The sequence below is a fragment of the Eriocheir sinensis genome, unplaced genomic scaffold, assembly GCF_024679095.1.
Source record: "Eriocheir sinensis breed Jianghai 21 unplaced genomic scaffold, ASM2467909v1 Scaffold246, whole genome shotgun sequence".
Lineage (NCBI taxonomy): Eukaryota > Metazoa > Arthropoda > Malacostraca > Decapoda > Varunidae > Eriocheir > Eriocheir sinensis.
In genome coordinates this window covers 148,338-170,000 of record NW_026111550.1, presented here as the reverse complement: position 1 = coordinate 170,000, position 21,663 = coordinate 148,338, and the positions used below count along the sequence as shown (strand labels likewise).

Sequence of the window (21,663 nt, the reverse complement as noted above, 5' to 3'; positions counted from 1 at the left end):
AGAGAGAGAGAGAGAGAGAGATTTATTGAGGAGAGAGTATTTATTGAAAGAGAGTAGATATATTTTGGAGAGAGAGAGGAGATTTATTGATGAGAGAGAGAGAGAGAGAGAGAATTTATTGAGGAAAGAGGATTTATTGAGGAGAGAGAGATTTATTGAGAGAGAGAGAGAGAGAGAGAGAGAGAGAGAGGATGAACAAAATACTATATGATAGATAAGAACATTTAGATAATGTTAATTACCAGGCACACCATGAGGCACTCAACAGGAGAGAGGAAGTCCTCCACCTCTTCAAGCTAACCTCCGCAATGGGTTAAGTAGCTCACTCCTTCAGACACTTCCCTAAGGTATAAAATCTCCTTCAACGAATGTATTTTCCTCCCTTACTGACGTACAGAATCTTCATCCTAAGAGCTGCTATAGAAAGGTTACTAAGGTAGGTATACTTAGATGCCTCACTCCCTCACATCAGATATTTCCAAAGGCCAAAAATGAGGTCAGTTAAGTTTTATTGAATGTTTTGGCAAGTTCATGGTTCAGAAGAATGGTCACACTACCACCAGGGTCATTAAACTACCCCTGGAAATGCGCAAAACTCATCCGAAAGCCTTCTCAAATGTGCATTTCTTCTGTTCATGGTACAGAAGTCACATTACCAGAAGGGTCATTAAACTACCCCTGGAAATGCCCCAGACTCCTCCGAAAGCCTTGCCATGTATGTGCTGCTGGGTGCAATACAGGCTTAGTCCTCACGCAGGAGCCCAGCCAATGCGAGACTAGACTAGCCGTGCCGTGTGAGGTCAGAGCGTCAAAATACAATTAACCCGGTATCAGCGACGGGCCAATTTTATGGCTTTACCGTGTAGCAGCGACGGGCCAAATTTTTGCCATGACATAAACCCCCTAAAATAGATGATACATAAGGTCGCATTATAAGACATTTCGCAGCCCCTAAACCGACCTTTGGAGGGACCCAAAACTTCTCGGGTTTAACTCGTAATACTTTGCACAGTCCCAACACTTATTTTTCCCTCTCATGTATTACCTATAGATGACATAGGAGAGGGAGGGAGTCCAACACCCAAACAGACTATTTGAAATGGTTATACTGAAGTCGTTTGATCCTAATTCTGTCCTTTCATGGGTTTTTTCTTTATTTCCAGGGGTAGATTTGTGACCTCGATGGTAGTTTGATCCTTCCTCTGTATCATGAACCTAAAAACACAGATTTGCCAAGGTTTTCGTAGGAGTTTTGAACATTTCCAGGAGCAGTTTTGTGGCCCTGGTGGTAGTGTGACCCTTCCTCTGTACCATGAACCTATAGAAACACACATTTGTCAAGGATTTCCTAGGAGTTGTGGGCATTTCAGGGGTAGTTTTGTGGCCCTTGTGGTGTGACCCTTCCTCTGTACCATGACCCTGAAGAAACACACATCTGGCAAGGCCTTCCTAGGAATTGTGGGCATTTCCAGGGGTAGTTTTATAACCCTGGTGCTGGCCTAACCCTTCTTCAGTTGCATGAACCCAAAAAACACTCATTGCAACCCAATTGATCCCCTCTTTGGCCCTTAGAAATAGCTGATGTAAGAAGCAAAACTGTCTTACTATACTGTCCAAAGTCATGCTCAAGTTGGTGGCAATGCAGACCCCACAAGACCGGCACAAAGTCATCATTATCCTTGACGGTGAAGGCCTCAGTCATCGTCAAATAGCACAGCCGATTAGTGTGTCCATCTCTAACGTATGAATGGGTCTGCAGACATGTGGCCACAGGCTCCACTAGTGACAGGCCTCAAAGCCTTGCAGCAGATTTTTAACAGTGTAATCACAGCATGGGTGCATTATTAAATCAATACCTATCATCGTCCTATATCGTATAGCTATGGTGCAGTATGTGCTTTACGTATTAATTTTGGCAGATATTATAATTCTGTATACTTTTACTGGCAATGAATAGGGACCATTAAGAAACATGATCCCCGCTGCTACCACTGGGTTAACCCTTCAACTAACACGCTGTATGTATCCCACCATTGCCTGAGTGTAATGGGGGAGGAATGGGTACCTTGGGGAGGGCCTGGACCCCATTAGAGTAAACCCCATTGATTCTACTGTTTGGCAAGTGCAATTTAGCTTCTCCTAAGGGTTTGGCGGCCCCAGTCAAGTGCGATATATGAGGTACAGTCAACGTTGAAATGTTTAATAACCAGCCCCTTTAACCTAACCTATCCAAGAGCCAGGAAGGAAGGAAGGAAGGAAGGAAAATTATTTAACACTCACCAATGGAATGTCTGTCTGTCAGTCTTCCTCTTCCTCTTCTTCTTCTTCTTGTCTCTAAAGATAAGTAAAGATATTAGTACAGTTGATAATTCATTTTTTGAGGTCATTATAAATTCTTTTCGGGCTAAAATTATATATAGAGAGAGAGAGAGAGAGAGAGAGAGAGAGAGAGAGAGAGAGAGAGAGAGAGAGAGAGAGAGAGAGAGAGAGAGAGAGAGAGAGAGAGAGAGAGAGAGAGAGAGAGAGAGAGAGAGAGAGAGAGAGAGAGAGAGAGAGAGAATCAAAACAATTCACACATACAATAGCCCTACAATAATAAAAAAATTTAATCATAACTTTAGTAAAACAATCTTTGAATGCATAATATATAACCTAACCTTTGAATATAGTGCATAATAATAATAATAATAATAATAGTAATAATAATAATAATAATAATAATAATAATAATAATAATAGAGTTAATGAAAAATTATGCTGGGCTTATGAACATACATGTACAGGTGCAGAAAATATTAGCAGAATTCTGTACCGTCCTGAAACCCTCACTTAAGGGTAAGGTCAGGATAAGTTAAGGTAAGGTTAGGATATTAAGGTAAGGTCAGGATAGGTCAGATTCAGGTTACCTTGGAGTGAATTACGTTAAGGGGATCATTTTAAGGCAAGTTTAGGGTAATTCAACTGTAGTTTTAGGTAATATGAGTGAATTACATTAGTTTAGGGTCATTCAAGACAGAGTAAGGTTACTTTAGGGTGAATTAGATTAAATTCAGACTGCTTATGATAGACTTACGGCACTTAGGGAAGCTTTGTTTTGATCGTTACCAATGGCGCCGATCGATGCTATAGTTTTCCACGTGAAACTGGCCTATGGGGTGGTGGCGGCTGCAGAGGAAGCGAGAGGTGTTGAGTGTGTGTGGCAAGGCTAGGCTAACCCCACTACCACCCCATCGGACAGTTTTAAGTAGAAATTCTACGGCGGCGATCATTGGTAGCGATCAAAACAAACAAAACGACTGTGAAAGCTAAGTAAAGTCTAAAATTTAGATCCAAACTATAAAACGCAATTATTGGCTTTCTAATTGGTAAAACCAGTCCAAAAAACTCTTTATGAATGCAACTCATGGCATTGGTCTTTATTAAGATCATTCTTAAGCTCTCTGAGGTCATTCATAATCAGAGCAAGGGAATAAACAGAAAGATTGTTAGGAGTTAGGTGATGATAGCAGAGGATTAGCAATTAACTGTTCCCTCAATGCTCACAAGTCCCGGGCCGGAGCTGGAGTCTATCATCCGAGCTAAGATAAGCCTCGATGGTAGTCACCTGCCTCCACCTTCCACTCCCATATCGAGACGAATCTTAATAATCACCGCCTAAAGGACTAACTACACTATCAAAGAAAGAAATTACAATATTAAAGTGTTTCCTTCATAAAATAATAAGTAACTGACCTTGCTGAAATTAAATAAAAGTGCAAGGATAATTTAACCGTTGGAAACAGCCCATGCCGGAGAAACACAAAACATCCCTTCAACCTGGGTGGCTGGCCAGGCACACTCCTCCTTCCATCTCTCACCAAGTCAAGACCTCAGCACTCCACCCATTAACTCGCTGCAGTGCTTTCTATCAACAACTCCAGGAATACTACACCCTGCGGACATCTCTCCTTCAGATTATGGCAAGGGAGCATTGCCAACTGCAATATTTACAACTATTTGGTCAAAGAATCAGTCGGTGATATGTGAAGCTAGGCAAAAATGTTGCTATATTGGGCAAGAACATCCACCAGTTACTCGTCCGAAGATTTGCCGCGCTGGGCTGATATGATTTTCCACCAAATTTAGTGAAGAACACACTCAATTGTCAATCCTGTGTTGTGAGAATTAGTGTTGGAACACTCTCATACACGGGAGATTTGAGTGCGGCTGGAGCTCGCAGTGAGCGTTTACCACCACCAACAAATACGCCTAACACTCGCTGTGAGCGTTTAGCAGTGAAAGGGTTAAGGCAGCGAGGCCGCTGACTGGGTGAGTGCCGGCGATGACGTCATCGGACTCCCAGCGAATCACAAGCATGTTTTCAGAGCTCAGCCAATCGTAGTTTATTTTTTTTTTTTAATGTGAGTGACTATTTTGAGTAATTATCAAACCCAAAAGTCAGACCCACGTGTGCACAAAATATTTTTTTTCATATTGGTTACTTTATTCAATTAGCGCGACCGCTTCATCCACCTAATTCCTGCACTAAATGGGGCTCTACTGTACTTGTTATATTAAAAAAATGATCCTCATCATCAATAAATGAAAATGTATAAAAATAATCAAAGAACATCAACAAAATGAAGCATCAGCTTTGTAGCCGCGGTGCCGCAGGTGGACACGGTGCCGTGGAAGGGTTAAAGGTCAGTGGTGTATGTTTACGCGTCGACGCGCTTATCAGGACCGTCATATATTGGACCTACTAGGGTCAAAGGGGAATGCCTCCTAGGGTTAATGTAGGGTAACGTGGGGTTACGGGGTTAATGTGGTGGAGGCGTCGGCCATTCCTCGAGGCTTGAGTGTCAACAGGGAACCGTCATCCCGATAGTGGGCTGAAAGGAGGACGAGGTAGTAGCAGGCTGGCGTTCATACCGTTAACACGGCGTTATTCTGGCTCCGGAAAGGGACTTGGTGGAACTGGAAGGAGTAATCTGACTAACCCCGCAATGCGTACGTATCTCTTCCTCTGTTATCGTTTAGCGTCTAAGTATCTCCTGATGCCACAATATTGTAATACGTTTCCTTAGTGTCTAAGGTTCTTCTGCCTCCCACAAGTGTACCAGTACATTCATGTTAACGATGAGTAGTAAGGGTTGTCCTGCCACGGAATATAAGGATAAGGTTTACATTCATGTTCATATGTCGGACTGTAGAGAGTTGCCCTGTCCCGGAAAATGTAGAGATGAGGTGTAGTGTACCTCACATTGTAATGTTTCATGATCGGCTTGCAGGTTTGACCACTGTGCAATAAACGTGACGTGAGTTCGACGCAGCGGTTTCAGTCATCCTTGGCATTCACTCAACAAGCGCTGGTCACCGCGCTTACAAGCTTCAAATGGTGTGCAGAAGAACATTTATAAAGCCGCATAAAGCAGACTACTAGTAAGGAAGAGGTTCCAATAATGACATGCAGGCCAGTCACAACCAAGAATGTGGAGCCAAATACTGAATAGTGAGGGAAGCTGCAATATATTCTTCAAGTACTATTGTGAAATAAATCCATAGAATAATAGCTGGGCCGAGTCTTGGGATGGCTTGGGAGCTTCTCGTGGTGGGCTCATGTTACTGAAGACAGAAGGCTTGTAGTACTTAAGAGGGGAATTGGAAAAGGATTAAAAGGTTGGATGCCAAGAGGGGGTCAATGTATACCAATTTCTTCCGTGGGGGACATCAGGCTTCTATGGAAAAGGGCTCAAAGGTAAGATAAGAAAACTTCTGACACAATAAATAAGATTACACCTCAACAGAGAGCTTTTATAACGGTACAAGCGTGAGATCCTCGATAAGTGCCTTCAATATCTGGCCATTAGTAAAGTGGCAACAACAAATTTTACATCAGGAATCACTTATCTGCCGAAGTGAGCATTCCACATGAGATACACTGCTGCTGCTGCGCCCGCCAGTTGGCTTGTTGCTCTCGCGCTTACCAGACGTCCCCTCTCAAGCCTGGCGGCCTTCATCCCGTCATCCAAATTTGGAGCGGAAAGGCGTGCCACAGTCTGTTATCCGTTTAGGAGCTGACTGCAACACCACCCGTCATCCGTTTAGGAGCGGGTGCATACCCATTAGTGGGGGTTTTGGGGCTTACGGCCCTGTTGATGATATCTTGCCTCCGTACTCTGAGGCGGCCATGATGTTGTCTTCTGAGCACGACTCTTGCTTGTCGGACGTGGAGGACGGCTCAGGACATGCTAGTTCACACTCGAAGACGCACTCCTCCCGCATGCATTCCAGCAAGGGCCCCCGCACCTCGCATCGGGATAGTTCTCGAAGTGTTCGACGGCACGAATATGTTGGCAAGCGCAGTGTTGGTGTGTCGGGGAAGGCGGCCAATGATGCTCACTCTGCTTGCTTCCCATCTACTTCACGGGCTGCCGGCCATCGTGATGCTTCCCCTGTCCCACCCTGGAATATGGTTCTGGACGCTATTGCTGAATTACGGAGTGAAGTTAACGAGTTGAAAGAAGATAAACAGTGTGGTGTTGGTGGTGGCGCTAACGGCGCACATAACAGTGTAAACACCGACGCACCTCCCAGTGTAAACAACAGCCGGGCGGTGCTTACTCCCGCCCCTATCTCGCCCGCCACATTCTCTGGGTTTGCTGCCGATGTACCTTACGTCTCTAGTGATGACGATGACAAGGATTCAGTGCATGATCTACAATCGGTAAGTGTCCTTCAGCGGTGTGCCGAGGTCTATGGTCCCGTGGATGCACTTGGGGCCGACATTGATGGGCGGGTGGCTGGCATGGTGAATCATGTTTTTGACCACGGGCTGAGAGAGGAAGAGTACAAGGAAATTCTAGAGGATGACGCTATCAAGAGACCCAGTAATTGTGTAGCGTTGTCTCCAGTGGAATGTAACGCTCAGATCTTGGATGCACTTAAACCTGACGCCAAGAAAACAGACCACCGTATGAAGGGCGTTGGTAAGGACATTGTCATGGCAGCCACTATCTTGACTAAGTCTCTCACTGTGTTGGACAGGTTTGCTCAGACTGGACATCCACAAGTTGCCCAGGAAGTTGCTCTGCTTAATGGTGCCCTCGGCCTGCTGGGGAATGCTCACCATAAAAATAACCTGACGCGCCGGTTTATCATCAAAAGAGAAATCAATCAGAAATATGCACACCTGTGTTCCGACAAGGTCCCCATGACTCGATTCCTGTTTGGCGATGACGTCTCTCAAGCAGCAAAACACATTGAGGAGGCGGAAAAATTGAAGACAAAGTTCACCAACAAGAAACAGCTGCCCTCTACATCAAGATTTGCTGGATGGAAGTCCAGAGGCTCACAAGGTATCCCTGCTTACAAGGGGTTTGCCTCCAGGTTCCAGCCTTACGGGCAGCATATGTATGGCCACAAGGGTGAACACCGGCAGTCTTCCCTTCGCCTGGGCTCGGATCCAAAAAACTACCGCGGCCGGGGTCGCCCCATGCCCCGGCGGTAAATGTGGTAAGTCAGCCCTTTGAAGCTGGCAGGCTTCAATACTTTGTGAAGGAATGGAGAAAATTAACCAATGATTCTCATGTTTTGGACATTGTTCAACATTGCCATCTTAACATTCCTGTTGATGATATTAGCCATTTATTTCATGAAGATATTGAGTATATTTTTAGTGAGGAAGACAAGGGTATTGTTTGCCAGGAAATTTCTCAACTGTTGGAACTGCAGGTCATCAGGGAAACTAGTAGGTTTGAAGGCCAAATTCTTTCTCCTGTTTTCTTGCGTAAGAAAAAAGATGGCGGTGTTAGGATGATTCTCAACCTTGAGAAGCTTAATACCCACATTCCCTATCAGCACTTTAAAATGGAAAATTTTGCACAGGCCATTAGGTTGATTAACAAAGGTGATTACATGGCATCAGTTGATCTACGACATGCTTATTACGCTATCAAAATAGCTGAGGAACAACAGCGTTTTTTGTGCTTCAAGTGGCAGGGGAGAATTTATCAATTTACATGTCTTCCTAACGGGATTGCTGAAGGACCACGCTTGTTCACCAAATTAATGAAACCGGTTTATGCAAAGTTGAGAGAGATGGGTCATGTCATCACCAGTTTTATCGATGACACACTTATTGCCCACAGCACCTTAAGTGGATGTTTTGAGAGTGTAAATGCCACAGTACAAATGCTTAAAAATCTTGGTTTCTGTATTAATGAAGATAAATCTCTTTTAATACCCACCACACGTTTGGAATATCTGGGTAATGTCATTGACTCTGTTTCAATGACGGTCACGTTACCTGAGCGTAGGAAATGTAAACTTATTCGCAGCTGTGAGGAACTTTATAGTTGTGATAAGGCTCGTATCAGGGATGTGGCCAGAGTAATAGGTTTGCTAGTTGCTGCCCTCCCTGCTGTTGAGATGGGTAAACTACATTATAGAAAATTGGAATCAGCAAAGATCTCTGCGCTGCAGAAGGTGAAAGGTAACTTTAATAAATGGATGGCAGTCACTGATGATATGAGATCAGATCTCTCGTGGTGGTTGAACAACATCACCCTACAAACTAGACACATCTTTCGGAGTGGCACGGAATTAGATCTATATACTGATGCCTCAAAATTAGGTTGGGAGGCTCTCTGAATGGGAGGCAGACTAATGGAAGATGGTCCTCTTTAGCATCAGATTTACATATTAATGCCAAGGAACTTAGAGCCATACTTTGACATTACAGTCATTTACGGACCTCCTCAGGGCAAACACATTCGGGTATTTTGTGATAACATGACTGCTGTTCACTATGTCAATGAAATGGGGGGCACAAGATCTGCTGTGTGTAATGACATTAGTTTAGAAATTTGGGATTGGTGTGAGAAGAATGAGGCTTGGATTACGTGTTCTCATGTACCGGGCGCAGTTAATCTCCTGGCTGACGCTGCGTCCAGGAAGTTCCAGGATAGGCATGATTGGAAATTAAATGAGGACATATTTCAAGAACTATGTACACACTTTGGGGTGCCCAGCATCGATCTTTTTGCCTCTAGGCTCAACAAACAGGTCCCTCGCTTTTGTTCATGGCAGCCAGACCCAGAGGCTGAATTTATTGATGCATTTTCCATTAATTGGTCACAGTTTGAGTTAATTTATGCTTTTCCCCCGTTTGCCTTAATCGCAAGATGCCTTCAGAAACTTCGGGCAGAGGTGGCGCGGGGATGGTTGATTGTGCCACTGTGGCCATCCCAACCATGGATGAGTGTGCTTCTCAGGCTGCTCATCAGGGAGCCACTTCTGTTACCGCGACGGAGGTACCTGCGTCACCCATCAACACTGGAGGAACACCCAATCATGTCACACACCAGGCTGATGGCCTGCCTCTTGTCCGGGAACAGCTGCGAGAACGCGGTGTATCTTCGGCGGGCACGGACATCATCATGGCTTCGTGGCGGCCCGCAACCGCGAAGCAGTATCGACCACACATTCATAGGTGGCTACAGTTTTGCGGTAGGAAATGCATCAATTCCCTTAATCCCGCTGTAGCGGATATTGTCAATTTCTTGTCTGATACTTACCATAGAGGTGTAGGTTATAATGCTGTTAATACGGCCAGAGGAGCTCTTTCATCTCTGGGAATAGTAGTGGATGGTTGTCGAGCTGGTAACCATCCACTTGTTAACAGATTGAAGGAGTTTATAACTTACGACCATCTGCACCCAGATTTGCGGAGACCTGGGATATCCAGCCAGTGCTCCAGCACCTGCGGAACATGGATCCACTGCCCACTCTCTCACTTAAAGACTTAACCCTTAAGCTTGTAATGTTAATGGCGCTTACCCAAGCTGCTCGGATGCAGACCTTGCACCTATTGTTGCTGAGCGGCATACTAATTAAGAAGGATTCTATTTCAGTCATGTTAAGAGGACATATCAAACAATGTAGGCCTGATTTCAATGTGAAAACTATTACTTTCCATGCATATTCTAGGGATAGTCGGCTTTGTGTCTGTGATACACTTAAGTTTTATGTCGCGCAGACTGAAAAACTCCGCAGCTTTGAGAATGATGATGAAAGTCTGCTTATCAGTTTTATCAAGCCCCACAAGGGAGTGTCGAAAGACACCTTAGCACGTTGGATCAGGTCTGTGCTTCACTTATCTGGCATAGACACAGTCAAGTACTCAGCTGGTAGTGTTCGGTCTGCTGCGGCATCAAAAGCTAAATCCATGAATGTCCCCATTATGCATATCATGGCAAAGGCTGGCTGGTCACGTGAAGCCACCTTTGCTAAATATTATGACAAAGAAATTGTCTCGAACCCAGACATATTTCAGGATGCTGTTCTCATGTAGGTTAACATGTCTGTACAGACTGTACAATGCTTTTCTATGTTTATTAAAATTGGTACATTTCTCTTTCTAGTCTACTTCGTTTCTCCTCAAGGTTACTCCAATTTCCTGTTAACTAAGTACGAACCCACATAGCTTCAAAATCTCATGTGGAATGCTCACTTCGGCAGATAAGTGATTCCTGATGTAAAATTAATGAAGTACATGAGACTTACTGTAGGTCAGTTGAGATGTGCTTCGAATTTTACGAAGCGAATCACGTCTGCCGAAGGTGAGCTTTCACATGCCCTCCACTCCCTCCCTACACTGCAGTGTCCTCTGAACTCTGAACTCTTCGCGTCTGAGTGGTACCTTCTAGTAGTTACTTATTTGTTACATGTCTTGTGTGGGTGTCGTACTCTTTAAAGTCTGGCGGGCGCAGCAGCAGCAGTGTATCTCATGTGAAAGCTCACCTTCGGCAGACGTGATTCGCTTCGTAAAATTCGAAGCACATCTCAACAGACCTACGGTAAGTCTCATGTACTTCATTAATTATCCCGGGACATGGCTAGTGTGACAGGAGAGTTACCAGGTTACTTTCCCCAGGTTTTCCCAAATATCCATTTCTTTGAGTGAAGAAACAATTCCCCCTGCTTTGTTCCTTTTTGTTTTCAGATCAATAATACTCAATACCATTATAATTTGAAGAAAATAAACAAACAAGTAGGTAGTTCAATAGAAGTACTAAAGAAGGCTAACTAATCTAAACAAACCTAACATAACCCTGCCAGTACTGTCAGTGCACTGGACAGTCGGGGCAGTGGCTGCAGTGGTTAGGTGGTGCTACTTTGGATCGTTATCTACAAGAACAAAAATATCTACACCATACTTTGGCTTGTTATCTACAAGGAAAAGTATCTACACTGTAGAAATTTTATTTTGTAATGATATCTACATGGTAAAACATAATTAAAACACTTTTGGTTTTGGTTTGGTTATGTTACGTCTGCTTAGGTTAGTTACTTATAATGTACACTTTCATATTATGGTTCAAGTGCATTTATTTTTGCCCTTTGCCCACAGTTTGGAAGAGTACATGATATTTTGAAGTGGCAGAGCTAAACTATTTACCAAAGACTGTAAATATTCGTCCTTGGGGTGTTTAATCCTCTACTCCCCCTTTTTTTATCACACTTAAAAGGAGAATGATCAGCTGGGAGGGCCGCACGTCAAAAATGCCCAGGAGAAGATTAAAGAAACACTGGTACATTGGTTAGCAGGTTCAGCAGCAAATCCCTGTGTCCGTGTATGAATCTCAGCTTGATCAGTCGACACGCAGCTCACCCAGCTGTTCATGGACCCTTTTGGGCTGACCAACTAATGGGTATCTAGGAAAACTTTGGGAAGATAAACTGTGGGTAGCAGGAATATCACACTGGCCCTGTCATTATTATTATTACCCACCACAGACTCAAGGACAAGTAAGGCGGACAAACACAGAGGCCGCACGCAGCTTTGAGGAATGCCCACAACTTTACCTGGAGACGAGGTAATCCTGAAAACATGATTTATCTCGAGAAAAACGACTTCGGTCGCCGTACAGTTCATGGTACGCGCCGATAAATCACGTGACTTTGTTTACGTTTTCACGCTCACGCTCGCCAACCTCGCCCGACCAGTTATACCAACACTGCCGACGATTTAGGTTCGGTGCGGGTCTCGTTGGGGAGCGTAAATCTTTGAGTGCAAGACGGGCGCCTGGCTTTCGTACGCCAGCCAACAAACCTGGTGCGCGTTTTCGTTTTGCCGCTCCCGAAAGGACTGTAAGACCGGCCCTAAGAGTCTGACATTTCCAGGAGTATAGTTTTATGACCAGGTGGTAGTGTGACCCTTCCTCTGTACCCTGAACCTAAAGAAACACATATTTGGCAAGGCTTTCCTAGGAGTCTTTGACATTTCCAGGAGTATAGTTTTATGACCAGGTGGTAGTGTGACCCTTCCTCTGTACCCTGAACCTAAAGAAACACATATTTGGCAAGGCTTTCCTATGAGTCTTTGACATTTCCAGGAGTATAGTTTTATGACCAGGTGGTAGTTTGACCCTTCCTCTGTACCCTGAACCTAAAGAAACACATATTTGGCAAGGCTTTCTTAGGAGTCTTTGACATTTCCAGGAGTATAGTTTATGACCAGGTGGTAGTTTGACCCTTCCTCTGTACCCTGAACCTAAAGAAACACATATTTGGCAAGGCTTTCCTAGGAGTCTTTGACATTTCCAGGAGTATAGTTTTATGACCAGGTGGTAGTTTGACCCTTCCTCTGTACCCTGAACATGAAGAAACACATATTTGGCAAGGCTTTCCTAGGAGTCTTTGACATTTCCAGGAGTATAGTTGTATGACCAGGTGGTAGTTTGACCCTTCCTCTGTACCCTGAACATGAAGAAACACATATTTGGCAAGGCTTTCCTAGGAGTCTTTGACATTTCCAGGAGTATAGTTTTATGACCAGGTGGTAGTGTGACCCTTCCTCTGTACCCTGAACATGAAGAAACACATATTTGGCAAGGCTTTCCTAGGAGTCTTTGACATTTCCAGGAGTATAGTTTTATGACCAGGTGGTAGTTTGACCCTTCCTCTGTACCCTGAACCTAAAGAAACACATATTTGGCAAGGCTTTCCTAGGAGTCTTTGACATTTCCAGGAGTATAGTTTTATGACCAGGTGGTAGTTTGACCCTTCCTCTGTACCATGAACATGAAGAAACACTCATTAGAACCCGATTGCCCCCTCTTTGACCTTCAGAAATACAGAACATAGTTGACATGAGAAGCAAAAGTGTCTTATAATACCAATCCCAGGATATAGTTAATATTGTGTCATCAAAACCCAGATTAAATTCAAACCTCTCCTGCGTCCATCCCACTCTGATTGGGCTCATGTTAACGCCTCCCTGCACTGTGACGCCTTGTTTAAGAGCCCCCGAGCCAAGAAGGACGGAACAGAGAGGGAGAAAGCTGTTGCTGAGAGGGAGAAAATATAAGAAAGATTTTAATGGAAGCGACCAAGATAGATAATGGAGAGAGAGAGAGAGAGAGAGAGAGAGAGAGAGAGAATTACCTCCACTAAAAATGATCCACAAAGTCTAAATGGATGTATATAATCCCCCCTTTGCGCCCATGGACCCCCCTAATGAAACAGACCAGCTATAGTGTAAGCTATCTAATGGGGGCCTTCTCCCCCTCGACAACTTAACAAAACTACAAAAAAACATCATACTTTCCCTCCTTATTATCAAAATTCCTTGATTGCTCGTTAACCATTTTAGAAAAAAATAAATTAACACTCACCAATGGGTTCCTCCTGTGTTCCTCGTCTTCTTCTTCCTCCTCCTCCTCCTCTTCTTCGTTTGGTAGTGTCTGCAAATCAAGTTTGGTGTCAATTAACTCTGTAAACATCAAGCAGGTGAAGTCACTCAAATTTATCTATTTGTATATATTTCATGGTGGCAAAATTTAAATTATCAGTTTAATTTTCACCAGTAACACGAATTTCCACAATAGAATTTCACTCTAATAAGTGAATCAGACCCCACAGAGATATTACCAGAGTGTGTAGGAATGAATACAAAGATAAACACATACTTTGATTTAACTCTAGGATGTCTCGTGGATCATCAATAAATAAAAAACAAAATATCTGGACAGGCCACTCTTGAGCCCGTTACCTTCAATGACACCCCAAAACAGTCCCTGCGCCAAGTGTGTTCCCCATATTTTGGTTGTGTTAGGTGCGCCTATTAGCAACTACTACTATTTTTACTGAATGAGGGACACATGATCCATATAAACCATTAATACTACCTAATAATATTAAACAAATTATATACGTGCTACCAGGGAATCATGAGGATTAATGTTATTGTAATTCTCACATTTACTCAACCCTACTAAACCTATCCACCCCGCGCCCACCTAGCCTCCAGCAGGTGCCCACCCTGGCTCGCATAACCATAGCAGGGCACGATAACAGAAAACCTTATTCCCGATAACCGATAACTGATAATGGAAAACCTTATCGGTGATAACCGATATTCGTTAACTGGAAACACAAGTAGAGGCGATAACCGATACCCGATATTAATCCACAATTCCGATACTAGCTAGCGATAAGTCCGATAGGCAAAAACGATACTATATTGATATTTCAAATAAAAATCATAGATGAATTCATATTTTCATTATCTGTATTTTTAAAAACTTACAAAATCTGAAAACCACACGTTGACACGTGCATATGGACGGTAATACTAGAAACGCCTGAACCGGTGTTGTGTTATTTGGCGTTCCCACCGACAAACAGTGGTCTCTCGTGAACTGCGCATGCTCAGACCACCAAGCGTAGACCTGAACAGTCTCACAAAGCTTTTTAACCGTAATTTAGAGTTGCTGGAAGGCTGAGTCAGACATACAGTACCACTACCACCATCCCCGATGTTTCTAGATCGACACTCTGTACGAGTTGTATTTATATGTACAGAGTGTCGTTCTAGAAACAGCGAGGATGGTTGTACTGTATGTCTGATTCAGCCTTCCAGCAACTGCCGTTAATGTGTTAAAAAGCTTTGTGATACTGTACAGGTCTATGCTTACTGGTCTGAACATGCGCAGTTCACAAGAGACCAGTGTTTGTTAACACAAGCGCCAGCTTTTGACGATGGGACACCAAATAACACAACACCGGGTGCCTTCAAGACCATGGCATGCTCACAAACGAATATGGAATATCAAGTTTGAGGCAGTGAATAATCATTTTGGGGGCAAAGTTAAATGATTTTTCTCTTTGACATATTGATTTTTGAGTCTAACAAAAAAATAACCTAGTATTTTAATGTTGATGATCTAAGTACGAAATCTCTTCGCCAAAGATAATTCATACCCCCAAGTTTTTTCATAAAATACCGGGCACCCGGGCCACGCATGCGAGTAGGGAGGAGACAACGTGTTTTTTTTTCTGAGGCGGAAAAAAAGTAGCGATTATCACTAGTTTGGTTACAAAAATAACGAAGATACCGATATATATTTAAATAAGCAGCGGATGGCCGACAACCCGATTTTGTTATCAGCGATAAAGTATTGCGATAACGCCCAGCTATGCGCATAACTCACCACCCGCCTTCCTGCAATTACAGCTGATAATGTAGTACTGCGAACACTTAATATAACACGTCACGTCGTAGGGTATTCGTATCTTACAATTTTACTGAACACCAGTCGACCTGTCCTCCCCCGCTCACCTCTGTTGCGCCTCCTCATTCCCAGTACTACTAAAATGGATTGGCTGAGGAGAAGCACCTTCCACAGGGAGAGCGTGTCAGTTTTCCCTGTTCCTCACTGGCTGACAGCCACTGATGAGGCTGCTGGCCAATACCAAATTTAAAGTGCATATTTCACACCTTTTCTTTCTCCTTATTTTCTCCATGCAAACAGTTTAATACTTACTAAAAAATGGTCATTATCGTAAATAAATCTGTCTCAGGAAAACAAATAACCAGTGAGGCTGGCAAGGAGAGGAAGAGAGCTCACCATGCTGTGCCCAGTGACCATATTGACGTGTGTGTGTGTGTGTGTGTGTGTGTGTGTGTGATATACCCAATACCCACTACATATATATATATATATATATATATATATATATATATATATATATATATATATATATATATATATATATATATATATATATAGGCATCAGCTCTCAGTGATTTTACTATACTAGGCTACTACTACCCTACTCACCTAGACTTACATGATGATTATGTTGAGTTTATGGCTGAAAGCTTGTTATATTCAATAGCGACATTTGAAATTTGGCGAGCGTGGCGATCTCGGATACAGCAGAGGGCGCTGTTTTGGCCAACCGTAGTGAGTTTCTTTATGTGCACCATGTAATTCTGCATGTTTTCATATATAATACATGATGATTATGTTGAGTTTATGGCTGAAAGCTTGTTATATTCAATAGCGACATTTGAATTTTGGCACACGCGGGCGATCTCAGATATGGTGCGAGGTGTTGTTTTGGCCTGGTAGTGAGTTTCTTTATGTGCACCATTTAATTCTGCATGTTTTCATATATAAAAATGATGATTATGCTGAGTTTATGGCTGAAAGCTTGTTATATTCAATAGCGACATTTGAAATTTGGCACGCGTGGCGATCTCGGATACGGCGCAGGGCGCTGTTTTGGCCCGGCCGTAGTGAATTTCTTTATGTGCACCATGTAATTCTGCATGTTTTCATATAATACATGATGATTATGTTGAGTTTATGGCTGAAACCTTGTTATATTCAATAGCGACATTTGAAATTTAGCTTAATGGCGATCTCGGATACGGTGCGGGGTGTTGTTTGGCCCGGCCGTAGTGAGTTTCTTTATGTGTACCATTTAATTCTGCATGTTTTCATATATAATACATGATGATTATGCTGAGTTTATGGCTGAAAGCTTGTTATATTCAATAGCGACATTTGAAATTTGGCGCGCATGGCGATCTCGGATACGGCGCAGGGCGCTGTTTTGGCCCGGCCGTAGTGAGTTTCTTTATGTGCACCATTTAATTCTGCATGTTTTCATATATAATACATGATGATTATGTTGAGTTTATGGCTGAAAGCTTGTTATATTCAATAGCGACATTTTAAATTTCGCGCGATACGATCTCGGATACGCAGGGCGCTGTTTTGGCCCGGCCGTAATGAGTTTCTTTATGTGCACCATTTAATTCTGCATGTTTTCATATATAATACATGATGATTATGTTGAGTTTATGGCTGAAACCTTGTTATATTCAATAGCGACATTTGAAATTTAGCGCGAATGGCGATCTCGGACACCGCAGAGGGCGCTGTTTTGGCCCGGCCGTAGTGAGTTTCTTTATGTGCACCATGTAATTCTGCATGTTTTCATATATAATACATGATGATTATGTTGAGTTTATGGCTGAAACCTTGTTATATTCAATAGCGACATTTGAAATTTAGCGCGAATGGCGATCTCGGATACGGTGCAGGGTTGTTTTGGCCCGGCCGTAGTGAGTTTCTTTATGTACCATTTAATTCTGCATGTTTTCATATATACATGATCATTTTGCTGAGTTTATGGCTGAAAGCTTGTTATATTCAATAGCGACATTTGAAATTTGGCACGTGGCGATCTCGGATACGGCGCAGGGTTGTTTTGGCCTGGCCGTAGTGAGTTTCTTTATGTGCACCATTTAATTCTGCATGTTTTCATATATAATACATGATGATTATGTTGAGTTTATGGCTGAAAGCTTGTTATATTCAATAGCGACATTTGAAATTTGGAGCGTGGCGATCTCGGAGACCGCAGAAGGCGCTGTTTTGGCCCGGCCGTAGTGAATTTCTTTATGTGCACCATGTAATTCTGCATGTTTTCATATATAATACATGATGATTATGTTGAGTTTATGGCTGAAAGCTTGTTATATTCAATAGCGACATTTGAAATTTAGTGCGAATGGCGATCTCGGATACGGTGCGGTGTTGTTTTGGCCCGGCCGTAGTGAGTTTCTTTATGTGCACCATTTAATTCTGCATGTTTTCATATATAATACATGATGATTATGCTGAGTTTATGGCTGAAAGCTTGTTATATTCAATAGCGACATTTGAAATTTGGCGAGCGTGGCGATCTCGGATACGGCGCAGGGCGCTGTTTTGGCCCGGCCGTAGTGAGTTTCTTTATGCACCATTTAATTCTGCATGTTTTCATATATAATACATGATGATTATGTTGAGTTAATGGCTGAAAGCTTGTTATATTCAATACCGACATTTGAAATTTAGCGCATGGAGATCTCGGATACAGCAGAGGGCGCTGTTTGCCTGTCCGTAGTGAGTTTCTTTATGTGCACCATGTAATTCTGCATGTTTTCATATATAATACATGATGATTATGTTGAGTTTATGGCTGAAAGCTTGTTATATTCAATAGCGACATTTGAAATTTGGCGATCTCGGACACAGCAGAGGTGTTGTTTGGCCCGGCCGTAGTGAGTTTCTTTATGTGCACCATGTAATTCTGCATGTTTTCATATATAATACATGATGATTATGTTGAGTTAATGGCTGAAAGCTTGTTATATTCAATAGCGACATTTGAAATTTAGCGTGCGTGGCGATCTCGGATACGGTGAGGTGTTGTTTTGGCCTGTAGTGAGTTTCTTTATGTGCACCATTTAATTCTGCATGTTTTCATATATAAAAATGATGATTATGCTGAGTTTATGGCTGAAAGCTTGTTATATTCAATAGCGACATTTGAAATTTGGCGTGGCGATCTCGGATACTGCGAGGGTGTTGTTAAGGTTTTCATTATCAGTTATCGGTTATCGGGAATAAGGTTTTCTGTTATCGTGCCCTGCTATGGCGGAGACGCTGTCTTTCTCCTCAGTCTGAAGCTAGCCAGCACTGTGAGTGGAACGTTTCTCTGGAATACACACACTGCATTTTGACACCTAATATGGCACACAAGAATCCTTCCACCTCGTCCAGTGACATAAGAACATAGGAGTCTGCACGAAGCAGCTCCTCTGAACATTGGCTACCGTGTATCTAACCCTACCTAATATCGCTGTCCATGACGCATCAACAAAGTGATGGTGGTGAGTGTGAGGACGTGTTTTTGTTGTGTCAGTGACTTACAAATGTAATGTAGCAATTCTTTCTTTAGAAAACTTTAACTTAACCCGGTGGTGGCAGGGATCATGTTTCTTAATGGTCCCTCCAAGCAAGAAAAATTAAAAAAAATCACACCTCTGTCAAACCATTTCATATTATATATAAAAGCATTTGTGATCATTTTTTGTTTTACTTTCCTCTCTGTCAAAGGCTGTAAAATAAGGCAAAAGTAAGCAGAAAAATATATATCTACCCTTGCAGGTGAAAATATAGACTGTTAGATTTTGAGACAAAAAAATTTAGTGATCATCCTCCTACCTCCCTGCTGGCTAGGCTTCCTTTTAATATGTATTTCCACATGATGTGGCCAATATTAGAGTCTTTTCACACCAATATTTACTGTATAATGATGACTTGACTCCAGCATTAGCACCGGTGAGTGAGTTAGGGCTTAAGGAACTTTGATGCCAGGATTGAGGTGACTTATTCCTGGGTTTAAACTTATACAAAATCAGGTTGGCGACATGTCTGTGGTAAGTCCCTGTACAATAAGAAATATTACTTTCCCTCTCTGTCAAGGGCTGAATAAATAAATCAAATTAATCTAACTATATTATAAAGCAAAACCAATCTTGCATGCATAATATGTATCCAGTGTGTAGTAAGCACTTTGGCAAACATATATCATGCATCCTATGCTTAACACGGTAGCTGCGGGGATCATGTTTCTTACCCGGTAGCAGCGACGGGCCAAATTTGTGGCTTTACCGTGTAGCAGCAATGGAACAAATTTGTGGCTTTACCGTGTAGCAGCAATGGGACAAATTTGTGGCTTTACCGTGTAGCAGCGACAGGCCAAATTTGTGGCATTACCTAGCAGCAACGGGCCAAATTTGTGGCTTTACCGTGTAGCAGCAACGGGCCAAATTTGTGCCATGATTTAAACCCCCCAAAATAGATGATGTGTAAACTGATCACAAATGCTTTGATATGTATTATGAAATGGTTTGTGTGAGGGGTGATTTTTTCTCATTTTTCTCGCTTGGGGGACCATTAAGAAACATGATCCCCACTGCTACAACCACTGGGTTAAAAGGCCTTTCCCTCTAAGCAAGGGGATGTACTGAACATTTTACAACACAATTGTATACTATGTGAGATGCTGAACATATAAAAGCTCAATATAACGGGTTCACCCTTTGGGGGCTTCTATGGGGGTAATGAAGGCAGGGCAGGAAGTGAGTAGAGAAAGCTTACCTATTTCTCCAAGCTGCTGAAAAGCTTGTTGGTGAAGAATTACTTGTCGGTGAAGAGACTGTTGTTGAGGTGAGGAGTGCCCTGTGTTATGGCACCTCCCAGCACTGCTACACCAACCTGCAAATATGTGTCCACTCTCAAAGTCTTGTACCGGGAAAGACAGCATGGGATAATATATTATGAAATCTCTCTCTCTATCAAGGGCTGTATAATTAAGATAATTAATTGATACTCTCTCTCTCATATTTGTTTTTTTACATACTTTTCTTCCTCTACCCTCCCTCTCTCTCTCTCTCTCTCTCCCCCCTCATAACTCTATACATAGGCTGCGCGCACAACGAACGCTGGTTTTCTCGTGCGAGACACCAGCGCCGATCTGCTGTGACTCGCGCTTGTTTCAGGCGCGAGTAGGTGAGCACAACGGGCGCTGGTAATCTGCTATGACCAGCGCGGAGATGGAAAGTTTTGCTTCAGTCGTTAAGAAACAGGTGCAGAGCAATCATGTCAAACTCATCATCTGATGACGAGCTAATTGCGCTCGAGAATACGCACGCAAGACTGAATTTTAGAAAAGAGGGAGTACACCCTATAAATAGAAAAAGAAGAGAGTATGGAGAATACCACCATCTTTTCATTGAATGGTTACATCATGTTATGAACGTTAAATATGATATATTAATTACCTACACTGCATAAATAACAAGTATTTTATGTTCTTACCTTCACTATCTAGCTCTTTGCTGACTTCCTTCCACAGCTTGTCAGTCACATTCCTATTTGCGTGTTGTTTATCCCTTTTATCCCACAAGGGCGCTCTCTCAAACACTTTACTAATAAGTAATTCAACTTCCATAATCAAAACAGCGACGTCACTCGTGCGAGGGTGCAGGCAAGAATGGTCTCGGGGAATCTTTTAGCTGGTTGACGCTGGCTGCCTGCGCCGACAAGCTCAAACAAGTTTCCGCTGTGCTCACTTACATTCAGTTACATGGTGATATTCTTGGCGCCGGTTGACGCCTGTTGGCGCTGGTGTCTCGCACGAGAAAACCAGCGTTCGTTGTGCGCGCAGCCATACAGTCAGGCCTATACTTTGAGGCAGTGCCAACCACTGCACCACGAAGCCACCCCCCCAAAAAAACTATATGGAACTCAATATTCCATTAATTTCATAAAATATGTCCTTTCTGTTGAATATTGATATCTGAAACAGTTGGCAACATTAGCACAAGAGAACTCACTAAACTCAGTACATGTATTTTCCACCAGTTGGTCAGTCACAGTCAGTGCCTCGGCAGTTTGCTTTTGTGAGATTACCAGCTCAGTGGCATCTACGTGTATGCTTGTTAAGTCCTGTTGCTTTCTTTGCTTTACCAGAGACATACAAAGTGAGATT

At 42.9% G+C, this 21,663-nt stretch overlaps 1 protein-coding gene and 2 long non-coding RNA genes across 14 annotated transcripts in view; 2 read left to right on the top strand and 1 right to left on the bottom strand.

Moving 5' to 3' along the window:
• LOC126991140 (sushi, von Willebrand factor type A, EGF and pentraxin domain-containing protein 1-like) overlaps positions 1-21,663 on the bottom strand; it is a 189,801-nt gene that overhangs the window by 21,613 nt on the left and 146,525 nt on the right. For 5 of the 12 annotated variants that reach the window (XR_007745190.1, XR_007745193.1, XR_007745188.1 and 2 more), the window contains exon 10: positions 20,271-20,387. The gene's annotated coding sequence lies outside the window, so the exon portion shown is untranslated. Of the gene's footprint in view, positions 1-2,280; positions 2,335-13,658; positions 13,728-20,270; positions 20,388-21,663 lie in introns of all 12 variants that reach the window. The other 7 variants (XR_007745189.1, XR_007745187.1, XR_007745192.1 and 4 more) reach the window with 2 other exon arrangements.
• LOC126991147 (uncharacterized) lies at positions 9,304-10,394 on the top strand. The gene is made up of 2 exons (XR_007745204.1): positions 9,304-9,489; positions 9,703-10,394. It is a non-coding gene; the product is annotated as an uncharacterized LOC126991147 (long non-coding RNA).
• On the top strand, positions 11,544-13,652 carry LOC126991146 (uncharacterized). The gene is made up of 3 exons (XR_007745203.1): positions 11,544-12,291; positions 12,503-12,608; positions 12,927-13,652. It is a non-coding gene; the product is annotated as an uncharacterized LOC126991146 (long non-coding RNA).